Source organism: Sciurus carolinensis, chromosome 1, assembly GCF_902686445.1.
Source record: "Sciurus carolinensis chromosome 1, mSciCar1.2, whole genome shotgun sequence".
NCBI classification, from domain to species: domain Eukaryota; kingdom Metazoa; phylum Chordata; class Mammalia; order Rodentia; family Sciuridae; genus Sciurus; species Sciurus carolinensis.
This window is the reverse complement of record NC_062213.1, coordinates 122,866,805-122,890,807: the sequence shown is the minus strand read 5'-3', so window position 1 is coordinate 122,890,807 and position 24,003 is coordinate 122,866,805. Positions and strand designations below refer to the sequence as shown.

The following is a 24,003-nucleotide window of genomic DNA, read 5'->3' as shown; positions in this document are numbered from 1 at the left end:
ATCAGGAAATCAATAAATGTAATTCACCATATCAATAGACTTAAAGTCAAGAATCACATGATTATTTCAATAGATGCAGAAAAAGCATTTGATAAAATACAGCACCCCTTCATGCTCGAAACACTAGAAAAAATAGGGATAGTGGGAACATTCCTTAACATTAAAAGGGCCATCTATGCTAAGCCCATGGATAGTATCATTCTAAATGGTGAAAAACTGAAAGCATTCCCCCTAAAAACTGGAACAAGGCAGGGATGCCCTCTTTCACCACTTCTTTTCAATATCGTCCTTGAAACTCTAGCCAGAGCAATTAGACAGACAAAAGAAATTAAAGGGATACGAATAGGAAAAGAAGAACTCAAACTATCACTGTTTGCTGATGATATGATTATATACTTAGAGGAACCAGGAAATTCCACCAGAAAACTTTTAGAACTCATAAGTGAATTCAGTAAAGTAGCAGGATATAAGATCAATGCACATAAATCTAAGGCATTTTTATACATAAGTGATGAATCTTCAGAAAGAGAAATTAGGAAAACTACCCCCATTCACAATAGCATCAAAAAAAATAAAATACTTGGGAATCAATCTCACAAAAGAGGTGAAAGACCTCTACAATGAGAACTACAGAACACTAAAGAAAGAAATTAAAGAAAACCTTAGAAGATGGAAAGATCTCCCATGTTCTTCGATAGGAAGAATCAATATTGTCAAAATGTCCATACTACCAAAAGTGCTATACATATTCAATGCAATTCTGATTAAAATCCCAATGAAGTACCTTACAGAAATAGAGCAAGCAATTATGAAATTCATCTGGAAGAATAAAAAACCCAGAATAGCTAAAGCAATCCTTGGCAGAAAGAGTGAAGCAAGGGGTATCGCAATACCAGATCTTCAACTCTACTACAAAGCAATAGTAACAAAAACGGCATGCTATTGGTACCAAAATAGAAATAAAATAGAATAGCTAAAGCAATCCTTGGCAGAAAGAGTGAAGTAAGGGGTATCGCAATACCAGATCTTCAACTCTACTACAAAGCAGTAGTAACAAAAACGGCATGCTATTGGTACCAAAATAGAAAGGTGGATCAATGGTACAGAATAGAGGACATGGATACAAACCCAAATAAATACAATTTTCTCATACTAGACAAAGGGGCCAAAAATATGCAATGGAGAAAAGATAGCCTCTTCAACAAATGTTGCTGGGAGAATTGGAAATCCATATGCAACAGAATGAAACTAAACCCATATCTCTCACCATGCATGAAACTAAACTCAAAATGGATTAAAGATCTCGGAATCAGACCAGAGACCTTGCATCTTATAGAAGAAAAAGTAGGTCCAGAGCTTCAACATGTTGGCTTAGGACCAGACTTCCTCAACAGGACTCCCATAGCACAAGAAATAAAAGTAAGAATCAATAACTGGGATAGATTCAAACTAAAAAGCTTCTCTCAGCAAAGGAAACTATCAGCAATGCGAACAAGGAGCCTACAGAGTGGGAGAAAATCTTTGCCAATCATACCTCAGATAGAGCACTAATCTCCAGAATCTATAAAGAACTCAAAAAACTCTACACCAAGAATGCAAATGATCCAATCAACAAATGGGCTAAGAAAATAGACACTTCACAGAAGAAGATCTACAAGCAATCAACAAACATATGGAAAAATGTTCAACATCTCTAGTAATAAGAGAAATGCAAATCAAAACCACCCTAAGATTCCATCTCACCCCAATTAGAATGGCGATTATCAAGAATACAAGCAACAACAGGTGTTGGCGAGGATGTGGGGAGAAAGGTACACTCATACATTGCTGGTGGGGCTGCAAACTAGTGCAGTCACTCTGGAAAGCAGTGTGGAGACTCCTTAGAAAACTTGGAATGGAACCACCATTTGACCCAGCTATCCCACTCCTTGGCCTATACCCAAAGGACTTACAATCAGCATACTACAAATATACAGCCACATCAATGTTCATAGCTGCTCAGTTCACAATAGCCAGATTGTGGAACCAACCTAGATGTCCTTCAATTGATGAATGGATAAAGAAACAGTGGAATATATATACAATGGAATATTACTCAGCCATAAAGAATGATAAAATTATGGCATTTGCAGGCAAATGGATGAAATTGGAGAATATCATGCTAAGTGAGATAAGCCAATCTCAAAAAACCAAAGGACGAATGATATTGCTAATAAGTGGATGACACATAATGGGGGGTGGAAGGGGTTAGTGTTAGTTTTAGAGTTAGGTTAGGGAGGGGGGCAAGAATGGAGGAAGGAAGGACTGTATAGAGGGAAAAGAGGGGTGGGAGGGGTGAGAGGGAAGGGGAAAAAATAACAGAATGAATCAAACAACATTACCCTATGTAAATTTATGATTACACAAATGGTATGCCTTACTCCATGTACAAACAGAGAAACAACATGTATCCTATTTGTTTACAATAAAAAAAAAGAAAATAATTATCCAGCATAGTTCAAAAATGTTAAAAATAATAGTTCAAGATTAAATGTTTCTAAATAGATATGGCAAAAAAAAAATAATATAGAATGGCAACTATGTAGTAAAGAATTGCTCTCTTTTGACCTCTATTGCCCTAAACCAATGTACTGTGAAAGCAGTAATCGTGTAGTTATTAGTAATCATTCCTAACTAGTGTACCGTGTAAACGTAATTGTGTGGTTATTAATAATCATTCTTTAGGTTATACCTAGGTGACCCACTCCCTTTTTTGATGATGTCCTGATGTTAGTTTGTAATTTCAAATCTTAGCAACAGACATTTATGATTAATGTAAATTTTGGTATAAGAACCCCTACAACCCTGTGGTCGGGGCTTCTCTCCCAATAGCCATTTTTTTGGGCATTGTGTGAGACAGTCAGTTGGTTGGCTTAATAAAGACTCTCAAATTTGGACTTCTCAGTGGTGATCAGTCTGTTTTTAAGTTGCGCCCCATAACAATTTACCCTGAGAAAACCCTGTAAGTGGAAGTATAATTTACTAAGTCGAAAACACTAGGATCAGAACACATTTTGGGTAGGAAATTTAAAATTCAGTTTAGGACAGATATTGTTTGAGGAGCCTATTTAACATTTTAGTAGAATATGTAAAGGGCATATTAGGATTTTTAAAACTGAAGTTCAGAAACGATGGTAGGATATACTTTGAGGAATCATCAGTACATATTGGCATTCAAATCAATGTGATCATACTGCCCATTTGTTTAGAGAAGTGAAGAAATTAAGAAACAAACTGGAGGTTCACAAAAAATACTCTGGACTTGAAAAGTAGGTGTGGGCAAAAGACTGAGAAAATTTAAGAACTTGGAACCCTGGGAATGTGTGCTAATCAGCAACCTGAGTGAATAAAGTGTTTTAAGAAAGAAAATGACCCACTGTTTCAAAAGTGTGTGGTGTAAATAACTACCAATTCTCTTATTCGGTAGCAGTTGCCAACTCAGTCCCTGTACATGGTTAGCATGAATCTGTACCAGAGCTCTCCCCACATTGCTCACTGCCTTAATCGGACCTGATTTCCTGCCCACCTGAAGTGCCTAGTTTGGCAAAGCCCTGTTTCTCGAGTACTTGGCATAATTAGTGACCCAGAAGAAAAGGGGCCCCTTTCTATTTTTCCTTGAATCTTTATCACAGTTGAGCTTTGCAGTTGCTAATGGTTGTGTTTCTGAGTCCTGTAAACAGCAAGGTTATGACATGATTTGAGGAAGGGAAGAAGTGTAGGCTCTGGCAATACTAAACACTTGTGGCCTGTGGAAATACAGCAGATCTCTGTGTAATCTGTCCCACTTGCCCACAAATGACCTTATGTCCCTATGTACTCAGTGTTCAGTGGTCAATCATGGATGACCTCGTAATGTGGAAACACCTCTTTATCCAACCGGAGTCTGTCTTGTTTTGTTGCACATCAAATGGTAAAAACACTAGGATTTATGAATGGGGCTGCCCCCTTACTCCCAGGGAATCACCACCTGATTTCATCCTAACTCCTTAGCAAATGGCCTTCAAAGCATGCAGAAATATTTCCATTCCCTCAACAAAAACTGGCTTTGTTAATTCTGGGTCCTGTGAAAACCACTCCAGAGTTTTGTGTTATGGCAAATCTTAGTTGCGATAAACACCCTTTGAGGATAGGATTTGCTTTGTATCTTTGGTTTTACTCAGGTCTGTGAAGATGGCAGTGCTTATTCAGGACGTAAAAACTACCCATGCATGTGTTGCCAGATTTTTTTCTTTTTTCTTTTTAAAAATTTTTTTTTAGTTGTAGATGGACACAATACCTTTATTTTACTTATTCATTTTTATGTGGTGCTAAGAATCGAACCCAGTGCCTCCCACATGCTAGGCAAGCACTCTACCACTGAGCCACAACCCCAACCCCAGATTTTTTCTTGAAGGACAACAAAATTGTAGTTTGTAAAACTAACATGCACTGATGTAGGAACACTGGAAGCATGAGGAAGATATGACATTTGGTCTAATTGGATCCCGCCCAGATTAGTGGGAACAATTCACCTGAATAGAGATTGAGAGGGTTCATTTAAGGATGTGAAAGGGCAGCAAGAATAAAATAAATTAAATCTAGTATTTGAGCCAAGATTGCCATCTGTCTCTTAGGATCTTACTGAGACAAGTTCCAGAGTAATAGATTGCCCACGCTGCTGCCAAAAGAAAGCGTTCATGAGTTAATATCTTCGTCCTGTTTGGAGAATTCGACTTCAGCTCAGATAATACTTTCCTTTTAAATCTGTTTCTCTGTATAAACAAAAAGGAAGACATAGGTGATGTTAATGGAAACTGCTATTTGGTCCCTCCTCCTCCTCCTCTGCCCTCCCACACCTGCCCTCGGCAGGTGTGAAGATTCAGATTAATGTACATTTTCTTCCAGAAGACGTCAGATCTGGATTTAAATTAAATGCAATATTTTGCTAACAGTTGTTCTTAGGGAAATCTCCTGGAAAAAAACGTGACAGAGTTCCATGGTTTGAGAGAACAGAAGGGTTGAACATTTAATACAAAGTCCAGCCCATGTGAGCCAGACTCACACGGCTCAACCTTGATGTTTTTTTTAAGTGTAAGACTCAGTAGTTGTAGTAAATTCACCAACTGTTCAACCATCATCCCTAATCCATACTGAAACTTTTTAAAGATAATAAATATCATTTCATGAAAGAATGAAACCACATAGAATTCATAAAATAGTTTTATGTATGCACATGAACACTTATTAAAATATTATAAAAGTCAACAGTTTATATTCTGAATATGACTTTGAATTTCCTCTAATGAAATGTTACTTATTAAAATCCTGAAGCAAACCTTCATTTTCCAATGACACAAGAGTATTTTTCAGATGACACCCTAAATTAGAAATCAGTACATAAAAAGTCTTATCACTCAACACATAGAGTTTCTGGAGATCATGCATAGAGATTAAAAATTAAGGTATACAAAACAGGAATGGATGCCATTTGGATATTTTATTGCATGAAAGGTGAATGTTTGTATATGATTGTTTCTAGTTTGTTTCATATCATTTTTCTTGGTAATCTGAAGTAAGAATTGACCTGAAAAACAATTCTATGTTATAAATCATATTTGTTTTCAAATTATTAAGTATTCAAGGAATATAAAATAAGTTTATTTAAATCACATAAAATTATAAAATCTATTAATATGGAATTATTTCAAAACCAAACACATACACTCTTACTAATATATGTACTGACCTATATTTTTTTAACTAACACAATTGTGTCCACAGAAATGAATTACATTCACAAGCGGCATTAGTATAATGAAGCTTCAATGTAGTGTTGCATTCCATCATTTATTAAATAAAACTTCTAAAAGGTTCTTCAATGTTTATATTTTTTTCCATAAGAATTTTTTTAAAAAAAATCTGGTATGACAATGTTTACCATAAACAGAGAATGACTTTGATCAGATAAATTATTTTAGGAAGAGGAAAGAAGGAAAAGTCTACTCACTTTGTTAGGGAGGTGATCTAAAATGCATCAATGTTCAACTGTGCAGTCCCCTTTGACAATTCAATACTTTCTCACCTTCTGAGAATGGCATTCTTGAGCTCTGAGTAAACTGATTGTATGCACATTGTTAAAGAGAGCCTGACACATCATTAGCACTGACCTCCATGATGACAATCACAACAGGAAACCAAACAGCACAACTAATTTTCATTAGAGTTCAAATTAATCTCCACATCTTTCCATCCAGCACTGGGCAAAGCAAGTCCCAGAACGGAAGCATTTGATGAACTCTGTGATAGACTGACAAAATCCTAACACTTAGGAATCCACATAAAAACTGGCATTTGAAAAGGCTCAATACAATTCTTTTTATAACTCAGGCAAAGTGCGGCCTTTGCCACCAACAGTGGAGTTCAACAGTTTGAGCTATCTCACAGCAAGTATTACAAGTTTCCCAGGCCCAGCAGTGCTGCTGCTTTAATTCCCTTCCAGCTCAGATGCTTCAGATGAACACCAACTGCCACCAGAGGCACACAGGTATGGCATGGCTTGCTAAGCTCTCTGATGTCTCCTTGCCCTGCCGCTCCCTGTCCTCACTTGAGCATGGCATGCATAAGGAAAGGACAACATGTGACCTCCAGTTTGAAAGACTGCAAGTGAACAGGACAAGCTGTGTCTTGTTAAAACAGTGTGCAATGATGCAAATGAATCAATTTTCTGGAGTTTGCTCTTAAATTTCAAGAAATCACAGAGCTGGGTCATTTGGGAGAAACAATCCTCCTCCCACCTCCAGCACTGTCACGATGGCACATTACCTCTCCTCTCACCCTCTAAGAATCAAATGAATGACCTTTGAACATGACCAGGTGTAATTACTCAAGCCTTCAATGCAGCATTCAATTGTCATGTCATACATGCCGTATTTGTGACTCTCCCACTATTTGTTGAGCTCACTCTGATTGAAAATGTTTTTAAAGATTAAAGGATTGGTTTTAAATATGTAAAGTATTTATTTCTCTATCATAATACATGGATTGATTTCTTGCAGAACAAGCTAAATTTTTTCCTGCAAACAATTTCAGGTAGATTTGGAAGAACATTATATCTTTGAGGTAGCCTTGATTCTGCTGCCCAAATTGCTGTTTAAGTGCACCAAACAGTGGTCTCTGTGGTAGCAAATCAGGTCTACGGTGCATTCAGTGGGCACCCTGAAGCACTGAGTGGAAACTGCAGGATCTTGAAGGGGAAGAGCAGCCAAGGAACTTGGGAATTTAGCGATCAGATATGGAATAGCTCATTTTGTGCAAAACTCTGGGGCGCTGGTGAAGGAAAGTGGCAGAGCTACAAATAGTGACAGGCTCTGCAGACTGCGACTACATTAGCAACATGATATGTATACAGTTACTCGTAGTTTTCCCCCTTTCAGCCATCCTCACAGAAATAGTAACAGCATCAATAATAAGAACCATGAGGAAATATGAAGCATCAATGATATATTTTTAATATTCTCAACATTGGGACATTTGTTATAATTTAGTGAAAACTGCATGACATACTAGAAAAGAGCATAGGGTTTCGGAATCAGATGAGCCACAGTTTAAATCCTGATTTTGATCCTTACTGTTTTTGTAACGTTCAAATTGTTGTTCAAAAACCTTTACACTTAGTTCCTCTAGTGTAAAAGATAATGTTCTAATTACTTGATGAGGACAGAAATCAGAAATAATATATATGAAATAATATAAATGAAAAACAGGATCACTGTTATATCAAGTGTTAATTACAGATTTGGGTTTATAATTTTGGATTTCCTGAGAGTATTACATTCTGCCAGATGCTTAAATTTAGATAAACTGTTCATGGGAGGTTAAGGAAAGTTAGACTTTCATTTCGCAGTCTGAATGCTTAGTTTCCTCAAGACACAATTGTCTAAGTCAAAGACAATTCAAACTACTTATGGGTTTCCTTCTCATATACTGGAAGACACTTCCTTCATGGCAGATGCCGACCACAAGGAGGAGCTCCAGGTTTCTCCATCCTAGTGTCTTCTAGGATTGGTGAAGTAGCAGAACAGGGCAGGCCCAGGTTCCAGGACAGAGTTTGTATTTCTTAGAACTCTCATTCTCTTCTGTGGCAGACTCTCTTGGGATTCATTATACTACAGCCTTGGGTTCCCAAGGAATTAGTGCAAAATGAGGACCTACTCAAGTTAGAAGGAGCACCTCTCTGAGAAGAACTAGAGGAGTAGATTCCTCTACTTCTATTTTTTTTTCCAAAAGAAAAAAATAAACATTTTTTTTCTTTATTTCATTATCCTTACATCCTTGTTCTTGTCTCACTGGAGTAATAATGTTTTGAGGGTTGTGATCTGAAAATAGGATTAGGGAAAATGGGCCTAAGTGGCTATCTTGCCCTATTTAGTTGCAAGAATTTTTCTGCCTAGTTTCAGTGAAAGGAGTATTTGCTGCCCTGAGGAGATCAACCTGGTACACAAGAAAATTACATTAAAGTTTAAACACAGAACTGAGAAGACACCTGTATTAGTATAAGCTGCCTTATAACTTGTTACTACAGGAGGTCAATGATTGCATATTTGAGTTCTCAGGACCCTAGATCCCTGCCAAAAAATAATTCTATGCATCAATTTCTTTTTAGAGGCAGCCGTGGTATATGCTCAGAACTAAAGTTTAAATCTGAGCTCTTCCCTTTGTTTGCTAGTTGTTTTAACTTAGGCAGATTTTTTAATCTTTCTGTGCTTTTTCCTGACCTGTAAAATCTAGATTATAAAAAAGCATCCCTCATAAACTCATATATTCATAAAATATTAAGTCCCTGCTACTAAACAGATACTGTTTGCAGGCTCTAGAGAGTAATGCTGAACAACCTATACCCTGTCTTCATACACTGTATTCTACCTGAGGACATTGGGGATGAACAGATAGATACACATCAGTGAAAGTACTAATAACAAAAATAAAAGGAAAAGAATTTGAAGGAAAGCCACCTCTGAAGTAGCAAGCCATGCAAGCCTTAGGGAAAAAGTTTGATTCAGGCAGAGGAAAAATAAGGTATAAAGGCCTTGAAATGGACTATTAAAGGATCAGCAGAAATACCAACGTTGCTGACATGAGATGAGCAAAGAGGAAGGTGAAAGAAGATGTGATTAGAAAGGATCAGGGAACAGATTACATGATGCCCTGCTAGGCATTGAAAGAACTTCAGTTTGTACTAGGCATTTATAAAAATTTTGCTATGCATTATAAAAATTTAACTTTTGTTTTTACTTTTGTTTGTGATAGTGGGAATTGAATCTCAGGGTGCTTACCATTGAGCAACACATTAATCCTATTTACTTGTTTGTTTATTCATTTATTTATTTTTAAGATATTGTCTTTCAATCGTGTCTGTTGTGATATTTCCTTGTTCATTCCGAATTTTAGTGATTTGGGTTTTCTCTCTTCTTCTCTTAGATAGTGTGGCCAAGGGTTTATCAATTTTGTTTATTTTTTCGAAGAACCAACTATTTATTTTGTCAACTTTTTGTATTATTTCTTTTGTTTCAATTTCGTTGATTTCAGCTCTGAGTTTAACTATTTCCTGTCTTCTACTACTTTTGGTGTTGTTCTGTTCTTCTTTTTCTAGGGCTTTGAGCTGTAGTGTTAGTCGTTTATTTGTTGAGTCTTACTTCTTTTATTGAATGCGCTCCATGAAATAAATTTTCCTCTAAGTACTGCTTTCATAGTGTCCCAGAGATTTTGATATGATGTTTCTTTGTTCTCATTGACCTCTAAGAATTTTTTAATTTCCTTCCTAATATCTTCTGTTATTCATTTATCATATAATAGCATATTGTTTAATCTCCAGGTGTTGGAGTAATTTCTGTTTTTTACTGTCTTGCTAAGTTGCCAAATCTGACCTCAAAGTGGAACTCTCCACCCTGCAGCCTCAGCCTCCCAAGTGTCTTGGATAACAGGCATCTACCAATGCCTGACCTTTAAGAATGGCTTTGAAGAGTCAATGTATTTGGTAATATAAAAGTACATGCTTAAAGTAGTGGTGTTGTATGATTGTTCCAGACTTTGGCGCTCTGTAGTAACTCTAAGAAGAAAGATATTTTGAGACAAGTTCAAATCTGGCTAGGATCATAGGTTTTTTTTTTTTTTTTTTTTTTTTTTTTGATTGGGGAGGCTGACATAGGACAATTTCACTCTAAATGTTGACGTTGTGGTCACTTCACTGCTCCTGCTCTGATTGCTGTTGCCTCCGTCTGCTTCCTCCCCATCTGTGGTGAGCTGTTCCTACCCTTGATGCCATTTATTTCTCTGCACCATTAGCAGAATAGCGCCAAGAAGGGCAACCAAGTGGTCTTTTGGGAAAGTTGTCATGAGGAGAGATCAGCACATGACCTTAACTACACATCTGAATATACAACTAGAGGATTGTCCTTAGCCAGTACAACCCTAAAACAGTACTATGAAAGTCATAAAAATGAAGTTTATAAATACTGTGAGTCTCATGAGGTTTGGGTGCATAAGACAAGGGATCAATTTATTGTTATGGTAATTCTCAAGCTTTGGATCATTTTTAAACTTACCATAAACTTCTAAACTTCTCCTCCCTCCATATACTCTGTGTGTGTGTGTGTGCGTGTGTGTGTGTGTGTGTTGCTGCAAACAGATGAAAAGATACAGTGCTCACCAAGGCATTTACCTCATACAACAAATATCATGGAGGACTATTAAGGGTGTTCACCTTAAATCTTATGCTGGTTGGAACTCTAGGAGAATTTATAGTTCAAAAACTGTTAGTAATTGTCCAGAGGGGAAAAAAATATCTACATATCTGGAGAAATTCAAGAATCTAATTGATTTTTCTGATTTGTGTAATTGATATCAATGTCCTCTTGCAATTACTATTAATGAATATCTAAATAAAATGGAACTGAGAATTATAGGCCATTATTCCCTCAAAGAATCATAGGTAAGTATTCCCTCAAAGTGCTTTTTCATCCAGGAAGATATAATAAACACAAGTTTTTTTTTAATTTTGATTTTTCATTTTAATTTTAGCTATGCTCAGTTAAGCAGGTATAGAAACTCTCAAGATAATCAAGAAGTTGCACAGCTGAAACATATTCCAATGATTCCAATAAACTTCTGAAAACTTAGGAATAAATTCTTGAACATGGCTTCCTCTTCCAAGGAAAGCATTCCTTGTCTTTGTGGAATACTGAAAACTTAAAAGGTAAAATGATTTTATTATTATATTTTTTATTATATCTAGTCTTCATATAACCTACATATAAAGTTTTCTTATTTATACAACTGAAAAAAAGCTTCCTTCTATTAATTATCCAAATAAGGTAGATAATAAAAGCAAACTTTGTTAGGGGAGCCACTAGCAAAAAATTGTAAACTTGAATAATATTTTTTGTATTATAAATTCATAATTTCCCTACTTGTGCATATGTATTATACTTTCAGATTAATATTTTCAAACAAGAACGGGATGAATATATTTAACAAACTTTATAATCAATCAATATTAAAATATAATAAATATACAGAAAGAAAAAAGAAAGAACTATTACGTAGAATTTCAATCAGAAGTTAAATATCTTTCCTTAAGAAAGAGCTGTTACACCTACCTAATTTATATATTTATATATGTATACACACACACATATATATGTATACATATGTATATATATATATGTTCCAATTTTATGTCATTTCTACCAGGAAATAGAAATAGGAAAATTAGAACTCAACTCACTTTATGAAGATAATTGTATTCTTTAATTTTAATACCTATACCATACAAAATAGTAAAATGGGGATTAAAAGTGAATCTCAGTGATTAGCAGTGTTGCAAAATCTGAACAATATGTGAGTCAAATACACCCAATATCATTTGTCATAAGCAGTTCAAGTTATACATATTAGGAGAGTTCACCACAACTTCCTAGTGTCTCTACGTATTTTGCTGAATGTAGCAGGATCCAAGTCTTTTCTAATTACTGACAGTGAGAAATTGTTCTATCCTGACACAAAGGCAATAAGATGGTCAAGGCAATTACAGTATGGCCACCATGTGCATGCTCCTTCCATGGGGGCAGGAGTGACTTGCATTCTACTTACCATCAGGTTTGTTCCTTTATCAAAAAGGACTGGGTCCTCTCTCTGCCTTTAAAATTGTGACACAAACCTATTGCATACTTAGCATTCTTCTAGATCTCTCATATTACCTTGTGGGACTTGAAGCAAGGGAGATTAGTACAAATACACTGGTTTTTCATGATGCTTTTCATAAGGCTTGCTGTCCTCTGTGGATGGTCTTTGACCATCACTGCTGCATCAGTAACAAGTAAGTAGGGCAAAAATATGAGACCCTTAAAAAATCTTAACAACATAAATCCAATATTATCTAACTACATGCACACATGCATGCGCACACACAAACACACACACACACACACACACACACACATACACATCATTTCAGTAGTGGCCAAAAATTTGGTAATATTCAAGAATTATTCATAAATCAATAGTTCTTAGCAAGAAAGAGAAATTTTCTCAATTTGAAATATCCTATCTAGATAATTTGTAACCTTATTTCAGGAGAAATATTTCCACTGAATTCAGAAATAAGACATGCATACCAACTATTAGAACTTCTAATCAGCACTACAGCAGAAGTCCTAATGAGTGTCAATAAGAAAAAAAAAATAGGTGGAATGTGTAAGATCCAAGAAGATAAAATATTATTTAAAATGGTATAATTGTTGGAATAAATATTTGAATTTTGTTACCAACTGCTAAAAAAATACCAATATATGAAATAGTTTCATTCAGAAAATTAGAAAGTATTGAAAGTAACAGAAATGTCAAAATGAGTGAAGATTTATATTATGGTCTTAGATAAGAAGAGATAATAATGTAAAAAATCAATGCAATGTATCTCCAAATTCAGTGTATTTTACCAAAGTTGCAAAATTCTTAGAATAAATTTTTGATGTGATTCTGAGAAATTTTTTTTCAGTGCTGGGGATTAAACCCAGGGTCTTATGCTTGACAGACAAACACTCTACAAACTAAGCTATATCCCCAGTCCAATTCTGAGAAATTATGAAGTCTGAGAACCATACATACAAACACTTCTAAAGAAGTAAGCAAGTTTGGAGACTTTCCATTTCATATCAGGATTATTAAATGTAATGAATAGTTCTAGTATGGGGTTATAAGATGATTTGATCAATGGGCAAAGGAACAGCACATAAATTCATTTGTATGGTGCTTATATGCAATGAAGATGATAATTTTAGAACAATTGGTAAAGATGAATCATCAATATTTTTCTAACATATTTGAATATACACAAAGGTCAACTTAGGTCTTTAACTGATGCTATGCACAAAATTAACTTTAAGATTATACTAATTATAATAATTACAAAATTTGTAGACCTACATATTCCAGGTAAAACTAAAACCTTCAAGAATGAGACAATGATGTAAGAATCTCTTGAAAGCAAAAAATCCTTCTAAATCTTAAAAAAAATTGCTGAGTCTAATAATGCTATAGTAAAATGAATATATTTAAAATGTTTGAAGAAACAGTAAACCTCTGGATAGATATTTTTTTCCTATGTAAATTCTTTTACATATGTGTAAATATTGAAAAGAATAAAATAATCGAAGCATTGTCTGATGTACTTTAAGCAAAAGTGGACATATATTTATGAAAACTACCACTGAATGAGGGAAGGAAAAAGAGACTAATATGGTGGTAAGGTTTTCACATTCACTTCAAGAGCTGAATTATTAATTACAATTAGTTTCACAGTTTAATTCTGGCTGGATAGCCACAGAGTTCAACACAAGGAAACAGAAAAATAATTTTTGCAAGTTTAAAAGTTTCTTTACTAACTGTATGCAATGGCATGCAAAGAACACTCAACACCAAATGAGCATGATACACACTCTTTTCAAGTGCACATGGTATTTTCCCCTAAAGTAGAACACATCTGACAGTTTTAAAATGTCAAACAATTGAAATTATGCAAAATATGTTCTATATGATAGAATCTGACCAGAAATTAATAACAGGAAGAATGTTTTACTCTTTTCTTCTTTAAAAAAATGATTTATTATTGCATTATAGTTCTACATAAAATTGGAGTTCATTTTGACATAATTATACATGCATGGAATATAATTTATAAACCTCTGTCACCTGAACTTCCCCTTGCCCTTCCTTCCTCCTTCTCCCATTCCTCTTTAGTTACTCTACTGGTCTTCCTTCTATTTATTTTTAGTTTTTTTAAATTAGTGCTTTTTAGAGATACATAAAGGTGAACTTCACTTTTGGATATTCATATATGTACACAGCATAATGTGGTCAATTTACTGTACAGTCCCTCTCCTTTCCCATACCTCTTCCCTCTTCATTAATCTTCCTTTCCTCCATTGATCTCTGTTCTATTTTCATGAAATCCAACCTCCCCACCCCTAGTATTTTTTCCCCCTTATTTTGTTCTAGTTTTCACATGAGAGAACACATGTGACTCTGGACTTTAAAAATGTTTTACTTTTCTTCGGAGAACAATATGGAAACAATGAAATAACAAACCATATCACCAAGCAGTATCATTTCTTGGCACATATTTTTGAGACACTTTTTTCACCTTATTCAAAATGCAACATTTATAAAAATTCTTCTGATTGTTTTGTCACAGTATAAAAACTGAAACAGGCCTGGCATGGTGGCGTATACCTGTAATCCCAGTGTCTCGGGAGGCTGAGGCAGCAGGATCTCGAGTTCAAAGCCAGCCTCAGCAACAGGGAGGTGCTTAGCAACTCAGTGAGACCCTGTTCCTAATTAAACTACAAAATAGGGCTGGGGATGTGGCTCAGTGTTCAAGTGTCCCTGAGTTCAATCCTGGGTACAAAAAGTAAAAAAGAAAGAAAGAAAGAAAGAAAGAAAGAAAGAAAGAAAGAAAGAAAGAAAGAAAGAAAGAGAGAGAGAGAGAGAAAGAAAGAAAGAAAGAAATGCCCTCGAAGTCTCACAATTAATCAATCAATTATTCAACAGTACACACAAAGATATATAAGGATGAATGATGAGACTCTATACTTATAAATTTATTTTTTAAAGTAAAATTGAGTCAATGAAAGGATTGAGTAGATAAATATATTTAAGACTTCGTCACAATGGGAAAATATATACTCATCTGTAAAGATATGAGAAATTGAACGAAAAATTAAACCCTATAAAGATGAAGGATTTCTTTTGGTATTTTGGCTCTCATATTACCCTATGGGATTTGGGAGCAAATGATTTCGGTGCAAATATGTTGATATCCAAAATGCTTGCTGTACTCTGAAAACAGTATTCTCTGTCCCAGAGAGAGAATACACAGAGTCATCCAACTGTACTTAAGGTTACTTCTCTAATTTCAATCATCAGTACATGAGTGCTTAAGAGAATGATTTATTAAATATTACAGGACAAAATGTGTCATTTGTTTTTAAAATATAACCAATAGATTTATAAATAAAAGTACTTGTCTTATAAAAAATGTTGAATTAATGTCTACATGGAAATTATAGATTTAAATGTTTGGGATGAAAAAATGCCAAGACCTGTTGAAAGCAAACAGCAGTAGGAATACCAGCCTTGTGATATAAAGAATCACTAAGCTTATAACAGAAAAAGAATACTTGTATATGATGACACATAATGGGGGGTGGGAGGGGGGCAAGCATGGAGGAAGGAAGGACTGTATAGAGGGAAAAGAGGGGTGGGAGGGGTGGGGGAAGGGAAAAAATAACAGAATGAATCAAACAACATTACCCTATGTAAATTTATGATTACACAAATGGTATGCCTTTACTTTACTCCTTGTACAAACAGAGGAACAACATGTATCCCATTTGTTTACAATAAAAAAAGAATACTTGCATATTGATCTGGGAGGAATAAATTCTTTTGTTTTGAAAAGCAGTCTAGCAGTTCTTAGTGAAATTCACCTCTGAGTATACTTTTCAGAAGACTTGCCACAGGTTCATCAGTACTGCGGGGTAACCAGATAAAACACAGGATTGTATTAAATTAAAAGATGGAATATGCAACGAGAATTGTTTTAGCATAAGAATAAGAATATACATACAACACATGGGACATAGAATAAAAATGTACTGCTTGTTTCAAAATTCAAAAATAGCTGGCAGTATTTTGTTTCCTAATTGAGCAAAAAAAGTAGAAGTTTGGATAAAAAAAGAAAAGACGTTAAGAATAGTTCAAGAATTTGCAGGAAGCTGGGCTGAGAAAAGTCCTGCAAATGTAATGGACATTGAATGTGTACTAAAGTAGCAACATCATGCTATAAATGGGCTTTACCCAGAATTCATCTGATGTAATTTTAAAGGAACACTCTAGCTGCCCTGCACAGCATGGACTAGAATGGAGCAAGGGTGAATGCAATGTAACACTGTGGCACTGATCCAAGTGAGTGATGCTGATATCTCAGATGTTTTACTTATCTGTTCACAAAAGCAGTGTTTCTCAGACTTTAATAGGTATCAGAAGACTAGCAGAAACACAAAGGGTCAACATACATCATTTAGTCACCTGAGAATTGAAGGTAAGTTCACTTTTATTCTCTTGGCTGGTGGTTCTCATGGGGCATTTGGAATAACAACAGCTGCAACATCCCCAGGGAAATTGTGAGACATGCAAATTTTTAGACCTCATTTCAGATATATTGAATCAAAAACTCTGGACCTTGTACCTGGCGATTTGTGCTTCTGTTCATCTTCTGATGCTCACTAAAGTTTGAGAAACACTGCTGTATGCAAACAGATAAGTAAAACATTTGCATTATCATTATCACTCACCTGGATCCCTGCCACAGTAGGACATTAAATTCATTCTTACTCTGCTCCAATTCATACTGTGCAGCTACTGTTCCTCTAAAATTGTATCAGATGCTTTATATTGCTACGCTAATACAAATTCAATGTCCATTTCACTTATAAGACTTTTCTCAGCTTAGCTTTCTGAATCTTCTTGAACTTATTTTATTTTATTTTTTTTAAAGATCCAAACTTCTGATTTGTTTCATTCCTTCAAGTACTGGCTTTTGAACTTTGATTCTTTTTTCAACTGATACAAAGATATAGCTGTCTTCCATCTGGAGTATCTTCCCTTCCACTTATTTCCTTGTTCTGTCTACTCTCAATTTCAGCTTACAGTTGACTACTTGACGGGGATCTCCCTAGTACCTAAAATTCTATCATTGTATGCTTTTTAGAAGATAGTTGCTGTGTCTATACCATATTCAAGTATATAATTGCATCCCACATTCTAGAGAGAAGAGTACCTACATAAAATGCTTAAAAGTATTCTGAATAAGAGAGCTGTCTTTTCTTCCATATTACTATTTTAGTTAAAATTTTTATTTATCTCAGTATGGACTCATGGATATACACTTTATGCATTGGTCTACAATTCAAAATTTGTTTATTTATTTTGTTGTTAAAATTGTCCATCTCTGGCTATCAGTCACTTTTTCATTTGGCTCCTGTGTTCCTTTGACATATTCCCTTCTGTGTGTGTGTGTGTGTGTGTGTGTGTGTGTGTGTGTGTGTTTGTGTGTGTAGTGTGACATGGAGTGTGACACAGAGAGAACTTCCTTAATTTTTGGTGTTACAACAGGCTGCTCAGGTATGTTGTTAATGTCCTGCCACAGCCCTGAAATTAGCCTTTGTACAGGAAACTAGATAATATTGAAGAAGCAAGATCTGGATGCTTGAAGTACTAGTTTTTACTCAAACATCATTGCTTCTGGACCTCCTTAGAGCAGAAAACAAAGGTGTGCAAACGAGTCTTTGTTTATTTGCATGTCTATAAATATTAATGTATGTAATCATCAGTATCTGAAATAGGTAAACACAAGCTCATAATGATTGGAGATCCAATATTAATCCATTACTACAAGAATCATTTGGGCTTCTTGCCTGCTTATGTGTAACCTTCAATCCCACAGTGAAAAAACCATTTCCAAAACCATTCTCTGTCCACTTATTTAATTCCAACATACATGAAAAATGCTTTCAGAATTAACTGGTAATTTTATGGGAATCAATTTTATCTTTTCTAGTAAAAACCACATATACAGTTTCTTTTGTTTTTATTCTGAAAGACTCACTTCCAAAGCACTTAGGCTAGCACCTTTCATCATTTTCCCCCTCAGAATGATGTATAGAAGTTACTTGGTTAACAAAAGAATGACACCTCCAAGTTATTCTCAACTTTCTTAATTAACAAAAGGATAAAGATTTATAATGGAAGCAAGAATATACTAAAACTTTTGTAATGATTTTGTTTGAATACAGTTGTTACTTGTGGCTAGAAACCATGAAGCTAGACAGATTTGCTTTCTAAAATTATGACTGATGCTATTTGTCTCTCTATTGAAGGGCAAATTATTCAGTATCCTCACACTGATTAATCTAAGGAATATTTGCATCCAATAGATTTGAAAATATTAGGTACTTTTTAAATAATTTATATAAAGTAATATAGCATTGCATTTCATTAAAACCACATGAAGACATATAGTGAATGGACAATATTTCTTCCCTGATTAAAATATTATTTGTAATGTCAATAAACAATACAAATAAAAATGCTTAATTTACCATTTTGTTCCTTTTATTTTATTAGTCACATGTTGCAAAGTTTTATGTGCCAGAAAGCTGTAATAATATATAAATTTATCTTGATTATCAACTTTTACCTCATATAAAATAACAGATTTTCATACAAAAAGAAGGTATAATTTTTGTATTTTATATTACTGTATTTATATTAATGTATTTTATATTAAGGCAAATATTTTTGGTAGATAAAGAGAAATATATCCATAACTATCTCATTATTTTAACTTCAAACCAAGTTCTAAAGGTTGTCAAGAATCAATATCTGAAAACAAGGCTAATATTCTTGACTTCATGGACATTTTATGATGATTAATAATGCATGCCAAGTTTTTTCTATTATCCAGATTTAGACACTAATCAAATATATAATATCATTATCGGTAGATATATAGAAAATTTTTAGAAAGTGCAGAGATAAAGTATAAGGTGATTTTATACTGTGTTCCAAATTATTATCAAATTTTACCCTTCTCCACAGATCACAATTTTGTGATTTGTAATTATAACTACTTGATCATAACAACACTAGCCCCCATGAAATAATGCAGTGAATGTAAATAAATCTCAGAATATGTATTAAAAATAACAGACATAAACCTTGAGGTGGGGGGCGTCTGGAATTCCATCCAGTGCTTGACAAAGATCCTCTGGAGGATGTTTGCAAAGGCTCATCCTAAAAGGAATTGCCCGATGTTTTGCTCCGGAGCATGGTGTTTTTTCTGCTGTGTTTTCCTGATAATATATTACTCATTTCAGTCTGAACGGATTGCTTAAGGGGACGAGGGGAATACAACAAAAATTCCAGAAAATATTACCTACAATGTGTAAAACAATGGGTCTTTACCACTAACAAAATCAAAAATAATTTTGCAACCGTGCAATGAGTCCCTGAAAGCCTCTGGAGAAAATAGTTATAGATCTGCCTTTGTCTCCAACAGGCTGGTTAAATTCTAATGATGGTTTTGTTTATGTGTGGTGGTGAGGTAAGAGAATAAGGTTTCACAACATTCCTTCCTTCCTACAAAGAATATGTCACCCCTATAATAAATGTTGGTACACAATAACCATTGGGACCGCTGCCCTCCTGTAGCCCTTAACTCAGCAATTTAGATATTAACCAGATGGACCTAGTAGAGATGGTCACATGAGATTACTTGTCTATCGCTTTAACCGCGAGAATAATAAGAATAGTCTTAGGTCACATAGAGTTTAGATATTAAGGAAATAAACATTGTATTAGCTCATCGACGTAGTTAGATATTCTTAAAACAATTGTGATTAGGTAAGGATAATCTGTAAGGTTGCTGTTTTCTGCCTATGCTTTGGAAACTTCTTTAATATTAACCACAAGACTGCCATTATAGCCTGAAGAAAAATGTATATAAACCCAGCCTTCCCCAGAATAAAGTGGGAGTGATTGCACCAGAACTAGAGTCTGTGTCTTTCATTCTCCATCCATCGCCAACGCTGTCTCCCTGCGCCCCGTTTACCTGTGTGGAACCCAGGGACTCCTGCTAGGGCTGAACCCCTGCATTGAGGCACCTAACAGAAATAAACGTATGAAAATATGATAACATTTTTTATTGATAAGCAGAATTTACTAATATTTTCTTCCAAATAGTTAAACAGTAAATTCTTTATTGCCTGCTTATTTGCATATTTTGATTATTTAGGAGACCTAGAGAAACAAAGACAAAATATTGAGTCTGATAGAATCATGACATGATCATTAGTTTATAACAAATGTAATTTTTGTCTCTGTGCTCCAGAAAAGCCCTCCTGTTATCAACCAATTTACTGATAGATTCACAATAACTTATATACACATATATGAAAAGAAGCTTAGATACTCATAGAAATCTGTTCAGCCATAAGATTATGAAGCATGTCTATGTGTTCAACCTTTAAATGGCTACTTTCTTTTAGCTATGAGAGATAAGATCATTAAAACAGTAATTAGAAGCTGCTAGGCACAGGCACATGATCTGTTTGAGTCAGGAATAGTATCACATGCTGAATATCACAGTGCACAGGTGCAATTTGTTTAACCTTTCCCCTCAAGCAGCCCACTGGCAACTACCATGTCCAGGTTTTAGTTTGGATGCACTAATTGCCTTATCCTTCATATTGAAATTCATGGTCTTATTTGAAAAGATGAGGAGAAATAATTCTTTAAAGAATATCAAAGTGATGATAGTTGTGTGAAATAATCATTAGAGTCCATGTTTTGATAAACATATCCTTTTCAGCATTATTAATATCTATTTACTTCCTTGGGTTTCTTTTTCTTTGCTGGTAGACATGTTAATTTTATTCAAGGAGGAAACTAAAGCTTTTGTCCAAGTTTGTTTTCCAAGATAAAAATTCAGTACTCTTGATAGACTTTTTTAGCTTAACTGTGATTTTTTTGAATGCTGTGAGTAGAATAATTAAGTCAGCCTTTTTAAAATTGTGGTTTTCAATTCTAAGTCTGTATCAGGTGTCCGTCCTATTAAAGAATTTTTGATGTTCTGCTGGTATTCTACACAAGCAATGGCTTAAGACACAAAATAATTTCTAAAAGATCATATTAAAAGTAGGAAAAAGAAATTAAAAGGAAACTATAAATAAATAGAAGGACCAGTAGAAGAAGAGGAAGGGAAGGGCAGAGGGATGAGAAAGAGGAAGTACTAGGTTTGAAGTGGAGTAGATTATATATCATGCATGTATGCTTATGTCAAAATGAAGCCCACTAATATGCATAACTGAAATGCACTAATAAGAACATTTGAAGGGGCTGAGGTTGTGTCTCAGTGGTAGAGCACTTGCCCAGCCCATGGGTGGCACTGGGTTTGATCCTCAGCACCACATAAAAAAGTTAATTAAATTTCTTAAAAATCATTTGAAAAAGTAGGAATGATAAGACCTAAGAAAAGTAGCATGTTCAAAGTTATAAAACTCACAAGAAATTGTATGACCCAGTGCATAAGAAATAAACAATTCCATTACAATTTTAACCTATTTTAATTAATTAATTTTTAAATATTGTGCAATTATATAGTCTTGGAAGATCAAGGGCAAAAGCAAAAGCTTAAATATTACTCTGCTGACCCAGTTTCTGCATAATATTAAATTATTTTCCACATTGATGGAAATCTCACTAATGAAATCACACAGAAGAGAACAAGCCAGCATGCATAAGAGTCCATATTTAAATGTATTTCTTTAAACTGGATAAAGTAATTGGTACTATTGTTGGCCTCAACATCTTTAAACTAAAGAATAAAATATATAAAGAAAGTACTCTTTAATGAACATGTTTTATGAACACATTTCTTCAATGGTTGAAAATATTTAAGTCTCTGATTATTTACTCTTTATTTCTTAGTATTTAAGAAAAAAACCCTATGTGATTTACAAAAAATAAAGAAGTTGATGAGGATACATGGTGCAAAAAATAGAGCAGTATAATAAAGAGTAGTAAATATATATAACATAACATAGGAATGTTAATTAAACACATGGCAAGGCATACTACATATAAGTTTAAATAAGATTACTTTTCTGAGTAAAATAATTTTCTTTGGTGATTGATGCTTTCCAAAGTCTTTAAAATTTATTTAGGATAACAGTAACTGGAATTTAAATAACTAAAAAAGAAATACATTATTTTTCTAGAACACTCTTTTCAGAATTATAGCATATTAGGTGTATATATATCCCTTCATATTTCATGAAAACCTATAGTGTGATTGTATAAAACAATTATTGTTGATGAAAATACAAATTAGTACAGCCACAGCTGTGCATGGTGGTGCATGCCTGTAATTCCAGTGATTTGGGAAACTGAGGCAGTGGGGTCACAAGTTCAAGGCCAGCCTTAGTAAATGTGCAAGTTCCTAAGCAACTTGAGAACAAGTCTCAAATTTAAAAAAAAAAAAAAAAAAAAAAAAGGTCGTGGCTGTAACTTAGTGGTGAAGTACCCGTGTTCAATCACCAGAAACAAACAAACAAATAAATCTCTACAATCACTATGAGAAGAGCATGGGGGTGAATCTTCAAGAACTTAAAAATAGACCTACCATATGATCCAGCTATCCCACTTCTGGGTCTATATGGAAAGGGAATAATATCAGCATATCAAAGAGGCACAAGCACACCATGGCTATTGTTGCTGTATTCTCCATAACTAAGATGTCAATGCAACCTAGACGCCCATTAGTGGATAAAGGAAACGTGCACATTCACTGTGGAACATCATCCAGCAATAATAAATTATAACCCAGCCGTTCCCGGGAGGGCTGTGGGTGAGCCCAGTGGAGCTGTCGGCTGCGCTTCCCAAGGCGAAGCGCTAGCGCTTCCCCGCTACCCGCACAGCGGGCGGGCTGCGCCCTCGCCCTTGGGAGGAAGGAGCGGCAGGGGTGCTGGAGCCCCAGCAAAGAGCACTGGAGTTGCCTGGACGCCCACGTCAGGACTCGGGCCTCTGCCTGCGCCTCCACAGCTCCTTCGAGGCCGCTGCCGCCAGCAGTGGAGAAAATACTTTGATGAAAGAAGAAACTACTTAAAATTCAAGGAAATATTTGAAGCAGGACAGTTCCAGTCTTCCGAATCAAACACAAATTCCTAGACACTCTTGATTCCTAGACTCTCCTGAACTTTTCACAAAGGATGAAATTATTCTTTGTGGACGTTAAAAAATGCTCTGTCGGTTCTTGCTTTTATTTCTTGTGCTATGGGAGTCCTGTTGAGGAAGTCTGGTCCTAAGCCGACATGTTGAAGCTCTGGACCTACTTTTTCTTCTATAAGATGCAAGGTCTCTGGTCTGATTCCAAGGTCCTTAATCCATTTTGTTTAGTGTCATGCATGGTGAGATATATGGGTTTAGTTTCATTCTGTTGCATGTGGATTTCCAATTCTCCCAGCACCATTTGTTGAAGAGGCTATCTTTTCTCCATTGCATATTTTTGGCCCCTTTGTCTAGTATGAGAAAATTGGATAGATTCAAACTAAAAAGCTTTTTCTCAGCAAATGCAAAGAAAGAGCCTACAGAGTGGGAGAAAATCTTTGCCAATCATACTTCAGATAGAACACTAATCTCCAGAATCTATAAAGAACTCAAAAAACTCTACACCAAGAATGCAAATAATCCAATCGACAAATGGGCTAAGGAAATGAATAGACACTTCACAGAAGAAGATCTACAAGCAATCAACAAACATATGGAAAAATGTTCAACATCTCTAGTAATAAGAGAAATGCAAATCAAAACCAC

General features: G+C 35.0%; 1 pseudogene; it reads right to left on the bottom strand.

Moving 5' to 3' along the window:
* Window positions 1–16,959, bottom strand: part of LOC124995060 (NK1 transcription factor-related protein 2-like) — a 107,529-nt pseudogene extending 90,570 nt beyond the window's left edge.
* Window positions 16,960–24,003: the final 7,044 nt, after the last annotated feature.